The following is an 8,554-nucleotide window of genomic DNA, read 5'->3' as shown; positions in this document are numbered from 1 at the left end:
TGCATAGTGTCTTGCCCCAGCCAATAGGGAATTTGGAGAGATTCATCTTATAAGGATCATCTTCTGATATCTGTTCATATCAAACTGACTTGCCCCAGTATCAAGAATGTTGGCACCATGCCCCTGATTGACCTGTATTGGAAGTAGTTTCGACTGTGCTTGGGTGAATGCCCCTGATTACTCAACACTTTGAGAGATTCTTCGAATCTTGACCTGATTGCCTCAGATTGATTGAAAACTTACTCGATAGAGTATTCAAACGCTTCTTGTGCCCCTGAGGGTGATCAAACTTTGAAATATTCTTGCTTCAACTCAACGGAGTTCTGAAGACAACTTGCCCTTCGGGAGGAATAAACTTTTCATCTGAAGTTCATGATGGAAACTTTCTTGATGTTAAGCACTTGTTCACATGCAAAGAATGTTTATTATGAGAAATATAATTCTAATGCAAAGAGTATGTTTGTCTCGAAGTTACAAGAAACTTTATGAAAGGATGTCGTAACATTGAGTTTTTTTTTTGAAAGAAAGATGGTGTGATACCAACTCAAGCGTTTAGCGGATCTCCTAGGAGTCAGCTTACCGTATTCTCATGTATAGTCTGCTTTCGAATTAACCCTGCTTCAATTAGGACTTTTCAGGGTTGTAACGTGGTCAGGTTCACGGTTTGAGAAAAAAAGATTTTTAGGCTCAAAATATTTAGTGCCCACCCCCTTCGTGATGTTCTCCAATCCTAAGTTCAGTTAACTTGATGCGAGCATTCATCTTTCAAGAGGAATTGGAAATGATTGAGGAATCAAATGAGGCGTTCTGACATGGAAGTCACTTTACTTTTTGTTTTTGGTGTCTGATCACACGACTTTGTTCTTTGCTAAGGATTCTTATCTTGTAATCCTTGTTCCGCTTTTGCTTTGCTTTTTCTTTTTTTTTGTTTCCCTAACTTTTGCCTGGACAAATTCTTTTGAATTTTGATTTGGATGTCCAGCGGGATGCCCTAACTTTTGCCTAAGTCACATGTTTTCAAGTTGTTGACTTAGCGGGCTTTCTCTTTTTTCTTCATTCTTCTTTTTCTTTTTTTTGAACAAGTCGTGTGATCCTGAATCTCTGATTTGTTGGAAGTGCATAGTGACTGCCTGAGTCCTTGATTGATGAAGAACTACCATTGGGGTATCGTCATATTTTGACCTCCTGATGTGAGGGATAAACCACAGCGGTTTGGATGTTGGTCTTGACCTCATGATGAGAGGGATAATTATGATGTCTCAACCTCCTGAGGTGAGGAATAACCGTTGTGGATTTGACTTTCCTCAATCTTTTGAAAGATAGCCATTATTGTATCCTTAGATGTATGATCCTGATGAATTTTGAATGCTCGATCAGGTTAACTGAATACTACCCTGCCCCGGGGTTAAAATAAGGGTTTTTTCTGCAAAGAAAAGAAACTCCTACTTCGAAGGCTCAGAGGGGTTAACGAAGGTTTCACTCCCTTATATCTCCAGTGTTTGGGAATTTGAAACAATGCCTGTACATCATCAACAGGGTTCTACTCAAAAGCATACCATTTGAGGTTCTTGGTATCATGCTCATCATTCTCCCTTCGAAGTTATCATGCTTTGTTAACAAGAGTTAAGTATCACAAAAAGCATATTAAAACATATATGAGCAAAAGCGAATGGATTTTTTCAAGACAAACATATCCAATGCATTATGATTATAGTTCAAAAATAAACAAGTTTTGCATGCAACAGTATTGAACAAACAAGAAAGCTTAAACATGAACATGCATGATGAATTAGGAATTGCCAATGTTGAGGAGATCCTCTCCGTATGGACTTATTGCTTCAAAAGATCCGTTGAGTCGAATGATAACTTCAATTATGGCCTTCAGGTGCGAATGTGACAGCCTTTGAATCAATCAGGTCTTGAACCTTGTCTTTGAACGGATGACAATCCTCAATCAGATAACCAGGTGCCCCAGCATGGAGAAAACTTTAGACCACTTCCTGGAAGAAGATTTCGGCAAAGTCATACAGAAGTTGCAAGTGTCCAGCTTTTAGGGATTTGAGCCATGCAAGTTGTGCACAAACTCAAGATACAAGGTGTCTTGCTTATCCCTCGGTCGGGAGCCCCAAATACAGTGACTGGAGTTTATAAATGCTTTAGGGATTTGAGCTGCCAATGATGCAAACTCAAGAACACAGAGTCTTGCTTATCCCTCGGTCGGGAGCCCTAAATATAGATGCTGAAACAGAAAACACCATCATGAATGGAGGAACTTTGTGTTGCTATCAGCGAACAACAATAACCTCCGTCGCTTGGTCATCAAAGTCGTTACTTGGAACACACAAGAGTTGTTGGGAAGGAAGCCTCTGGTAGTACAAGTTGCAAGTGATTCTCCTGAGTTAATCCTTGAGGAAGAACAAACATTCTACTTGCAGCAGATGAAATAAGATTAACCAGTAGAAACCAATATGAATAAACTTGACCATCTTTGTATCGAGCAAGTCCTAGACTCTTTGTACCTCAACACCTTGTAAGGCTTGACATCATGATCAAGTGCCTCGAGAATGGAAAACACCAAGTATTGTCATCGAAATCAGGAGAGCTATCTGTGGTGAGGAAGACCCAAAGCAAGAATCTTAACCAACTGAAATTCCAACAAGCAAGGATGCAACTGATCATAAGGCATTAGGCTCACATCAATTTGTTTCTAATGTTCTTTCCGTCTCTATTGACAAGCAGTGGTTGCTGAAAAGGAAACCCCATGAGGAGGTGACCCGGGATGTGAAGCAGATCCTTGAGAATGAGAGGCGTGCCCTTGCAGATCACTCTTGATTACTATCTGGCAGAAGATTCTGACGAAGTCACGCGAAATTTGTAAGTGCTTTAGGGATTCGAGCAATGCAAATGGTGCAATACTCAAGATAGACAATGTCTTGCTTATCCCTCGTGCGGGAGCCCCAAACAACTTCAAATACTTGCAGATTATAACATCAAGACCAGGTGCCCCTGAATGGAACTCACACCTAGTGTCATCATCATCAAGAATAGAATCTGTAGATATCCGCATAGTATGGAGCTTAACAAGTTGCAAATAATGCAAGCATGGAAGCAAATGAGCATAAGACAATCCTTCAAAAAGAACCCCAAACTGAGCTTTCTTCTCGGTAAAATCTCCACAAAGTTGTTTCATGACTGATCTTTGAACAAACAATAAGAACAAATCAAGTCTCTGAATCTGGTGAGAATACCAAGTCTGAATAAGAAATCCTCAATCCTGAACACCTGTTATGCATGAAATGTATGAGATGCAGGATATGCGTGTAATGCCATGTTCATTTAATTTCCAAGGAATCCTCGTTTTGATTTTTAGCAAGTAAGAGATGGAAAAGCTCAACACGATGCTTAAAGATATGATTCCTCGGAAATGAAAGGAACATGTATGCTAGTTATTTTTTGTACATCCTTTTTTGGAAAGGTAAATATGCAATGATGCAAGGTGGTGGGAACCACAATACTGGATATATCTGGGATGCCGAAAAATCATACGGCACAGGTTCAAAGGTTCGGCACCAATTCGGAACTCCCCGTAGATCACGGGCCATAATCAATAGAAACAGAACCATAGTCATCATAACAGGAACAAAACCACTCGAACAAGAACCACAGTAACCCTCAAACAAGAACCATGGTAACCCTCGAACAAGAACAGCGGTAACCCACGAACAAGAACCAAAGTCACCATCAATGTACCTGTTAATCAATGATTGATTCCCGCCCCACTCACGGGTAAATCTAGGCCAAGGTAGGTCGAAAAGCCAACAGAGGATCGAATGTAGGCGCTATCATACGATATTGCCTCATTCCACCAAGCTCTGCCCGTGGATACGTGATCAGATCAATCAGGCATACGCCTTCTGTCCGTCACGGCCACTCTAGTCCTAGTTCCTATGGTATCACTCATAGCCTGGGTATTGGGCCTTTTACCTCTTGAAACACCCACCCACAGATAGAAATCCAGACAGTCCAGAATATGATGCAGAAAAGTAAAAGCGCACATAGAATGCAATGCAAACAGATATATATGCAAAGCAGTAAAGCACCCAAAGATGAACACACAAGCGCTAGGATCGACTCGCTAAGTCCGGACCCGCAATAGGTCGAGACCTCCCCAGCAGAGTCGCCAGCTGTCGCTACCGCGAAAATTAACAGAGTCGCCACTAACATATTTATCCTGAAAAGGAAGGGAATGCCAGCAAACCACAAAACAAAACAACGGTCTCACGACCAGAGAAAAGGGTAAGGGAGTCGGTTACGCGAGGGGAAGGTGCTAGCACCCCTCGCGCCCATCGTACTCGATGGTATCCACGCTTGTGTCTAAAACTAAGGGTGTGTAACAAATCTACGCTAATCTGGACTAAAATGAATGCAGAATGTAGGGAAAAGAAAATGTTATGCTCGCACGGGCCCTACCCCGCTGCCTACGTATCTGTTTTGCAGAATCAGAGCTACCGTAGCTCGGCTAACTAGTTTCTGTTTGTTTTGTATTTTTTAGGTGAACAAGTTACATTCACACTCCGCTGCTCGACCTTTGGAGGCTTACGCTTGGGAATGGAGCGGAAATAACAAGCTCTTAAGAAAAGAAAATCAAAGAGTGTGATTTGTGTTTTAAAGAATGCATGAGGAAGACCTAAGCTAAGGGGGAAAGCTTGCTACCTAATGTTAGCATACAAAGGGTACAAGTCTAAGCTAGCCTAACAACCTATAGGAAAAAGGGAAGCAAACAATGAGCACACAAACGAGCATCCGCTCGTAAAGCAAACAAAACCAACGGTACTGACCGAATGGTAGAAAAGCGGTCCCGCCATAGCCAAGGGGAGCAGCTCAACCCAAGTCAACCAAGCATTAGACCTCGTGAAAATGATCGGGCCATAGACAAGAGGGCGGACCCCTCTCAGCAACCAAGCCGTCACGGATCGTAAAGGAAAACGGTGCGTGCGTACACCGAGCGTCAACGTCGAGCGACGCGAGCTATAGGAAAGGCGGGGGTCCGGCTACATGAACCCTTTTCCTGACATACTCGATAACAAGATCTTGTGCAGGTTCAGAAGCGAGCAACGCGAAGCGTGCGCATACTGAACAGACTCGATGAGACTAGGCGGGGGTTGATTGCTAACCCTTTCCGCATGCCTTCCATGAGGACTTAACGGAGTGCCATATAGGACTTATTACACCGTGACTCCCTGCCGCGAAGCACAAATATAAACACACCAACAAAAACAGAGCCTCTTTCGAGGGCTTGGCCAGATGCATGTCTAGGTCCTACTTCTCATGTTATAGTATGATGCGGAAAGCAGTAAAAGGGACAAGGAGACGATACCGAACGGATAGCAAATCCGCAATGAGCTAGCAAGCGTAAGCAGAGAAGAAACTTCACGTAATCTAACATCCATCAAAGCCAGGAGTCCAGCATAAGCGTCAAAGCGATGCGGTGCGAAAATAAATCACAACCGCTATGTGGTGCGTATCAAACACAACCACACAAGCAACCTGCAAGAGAACACAAGCCAGACAATACAGGAATATACATCTCAATGAATGAGAGATCAGATGAATCACATCGAAATAGTTCGTGTCCCACAAATAAAGTGGAACACGACGCAAATCACTCGCACTGGAAGCGAATTCGTGTCCCACAAATAAAGTAGAACACGGAGCAAGTCGAATCTCAACCGAAGGCTCTCTCGAAGTACCTCGCACATCTCAGCAAACGCATCAGTAATAACAAGGAAGCATGCACCGACCATAGAAAATAATAGAAATTAAATTCTAAGTAAATTCTAAAAGAAAAGCTAGCAAGATTAAATTGTTTTTTATGGCATTTTCTATCTAAAAGTCAGAAAAAAACTATATAACGAAGCCTTTAAATTCTAACAAGAAAAATACATGTTTTTTATATTTTTATTATGTCAAAAACTAACAACAAAATTGATTGTATACATCTTATATCATGGAAATTCTAACAAAAAGCTATTGTTTCATGTCATTATTATCTAGAAAATAATAGGAGAAAACTATGTACAAAATTCAATTCTAAACACCTAAAAGAACTTGAATCAGGGGGGTTCAGATTGAAAAGAATGGTGTAGGCAGCAATCCTGGGCGCAGGGCCCAATCAGAATAGGGCCCAGGGGCGTTTTTGCACACATTCAGCACACAAAAACCGTGTGCATTGGGCTAGGGGGAGGTGTGCGGTCAGCATTTGATACAGGCCCAAGTGTATGGTTTTTTTGTTACAATTTTTCAATTCAGCACATAGAAAAAAAAGAGTGTGATTGGGCTTAGGGGTGTAGATTCAGCAATTTAGTGATAAGGCCCAAGGGATATTGTTCTAATCCACATCAGATTTTGATTAGCAAATTTTGTTATCCTAACCACCAATTAATACTCAACACTTAATTTCAATTAATGCTAATTAAACTCAATTAACAGCAAATTGAACAAATAAACAGAGAGAAGAATTAGGGTTACATGGATGTGGCTATTGATCTTTTGAACGCACAACCTCTCTTCCTCTCGTTCACGGCCGAAACGGCGTCGGAGATCTTCTGAAGCAACTTCGCCGGAGAACGACACCTTCTCACCTCCTCGCCTCACTCTCTTCTTGAATCTCTCCTCTCTATCTCGTCTTCTCTTGTCTATCCTCTCCAATTTCATCTCCGATCTCATCTCTCCGATGTCTCGTTTCTTCTTTATCGGTTCAATCTCCGATTCTCATCTCCGACGAAACTATTGCGCGTATTCAAGCTCAACGACGAAGAGTAATCGGAAAGCCGCATCGGAGAGGTGATGTTATTGTTGTTAATTGCATATTTGATGAAGATGAGGATGAAGATCGGAGTAGAGTTTATGGAGATTTTCTGTTGCGAATTTCTTTGATGAAGAATCTATGAAGGATGAACGATTGAAGATGCTTTCATGAAGGTGATGATTTTACACGGATGAAGAAGCTGATTGTGTAGAGTGGAAGAGAATCGAGAGAGTCTTCGAGACTTTGGTGAATGAATGGTTATCGAGAGAAAGATGAAGATTGATGTTCGAACGTGTTTCTCCGATTCAAAATGGTTTGCTACGTTTCTCTTCTCCTTCTTTCTGATTTTTCTTTCAATTTTCTGATTCTCAACCTCTTGTTCTTCTCCCTGAATTTAGAGTTGATGAAGATGATGATGATGAAGGTTCTTTTGTCAGTTATCTGTGATTGAATTTGTTACAGTTGAAGATGGGAATCACCGAGAGAGGTTCTGAACTGGTGTTGATCGTTTTCAGAGTTGGAGGAGGATTGAAGATTGGTTGAAGAGAGAGCGAGTTCTGATTATGGTGAATTCTGTTACGTTTTTCTGTTATGAGGTTCAATCGAGAGAGAATGAAGGGAGGATTGGCGGAGGAAGAATGGAGAGGTAGCCGGAGTTTGTTACAAGTTTTTGGAATTCTGTTATCTCCTCCTTGATTTCTCTGATATTTTCCTTTTATGCTGCTGAGCTTTTCTGTTAGATCTTTTCCCTGTTTTCTGAATTGCTGCTATACTGTTAAAGTTCCGTGAACCCATTTCGGTTTATCGTGTTGGCTTGAACTTATGCGTGAAGAGTATTTGAACCGGTACAATTTCCCATTTTGCAGGTTGAGCACATGGTTTTGGAAGCAAAGAGATCATATGATATGAAAGAACTTAGCCAAGAAGAATTGATCGAAGATCCTGAGCATTATTTATAGAATTTAAGAGAAATATCTTTTCAAGAGTCAGGACTTGGAATTGAATGACTGTATCTGAATTTTGTAATGGAATGTGAACTCTTTTTGTAATTCTTTGAAAATTTGAACTTGAATGATGAATTTTGTAAGAAATTGCTTTGAATGATTCGAATGAATGTTATGATTTGAGTTATAGAACTCTGTGTGCTAAGACCTTATGAATGAATCTTCCATTTTTGCAAGCTTGAATTAATTCTTGATAAATCATATGCTTAAGAATGAACCGATTAATCTTGAACACAAATCTAAATTCATGTCATTAAGTAGTCTCTTGAATCGACACAACTTTATACCTCATACTTGCACAAGAATGTGAATTAAAACCTTGCACGCCGTCTTAGATCCAAGTCAACTTGTATTGTAAATAACGAGTAACAGTGATGAGAACAAAAACTTCTTTGATCACAATGAATCTACAAATTCACCTCCCGTGTCATGACTCGCATTGGTATTTCAAACTGACATAACAAAGAAGCTTTGAGGAATTCTTGAGGAAGATAAAAATTAAGCACATAAGAACTCCTCCACATGAAATCCAATGAAGCTCAGTTGAATTAACGATTGTAGACACCACGTACATATTGAACTCTTTATTATTTTTCTTCATTTTTTGAGCAACGAAATAAACGTCGTTGATAACTTATAGCACAAAGAAAGAGGGCAAATTTTGGGGTGCAACAACGAGGTAATCGGTTACCGAAAGGGGTGTAATCGACTACCCATAGTAAAAACAGCAAATATGGGATTT

Source organism: Vicia villosa, linkage group LG1 (genome assembly GCF_029867415.1).
Source record: "Vicia villosa cultivar HV-30 ecotype Madison, WI linkage group LG1, Vvil1.0, whole genome shotgun sequence".
In the NCBI taxonomy this organism is placed as follows: domain Eukaryota; kingdom Viridiplantae; phylum Streptophyta; class Magnoliopsida; order Fabales; family Fabaceae; genus Vicia; species Vicia villosa.
This window is presented reverse-complemented; position numbering follows the sequence as displayed.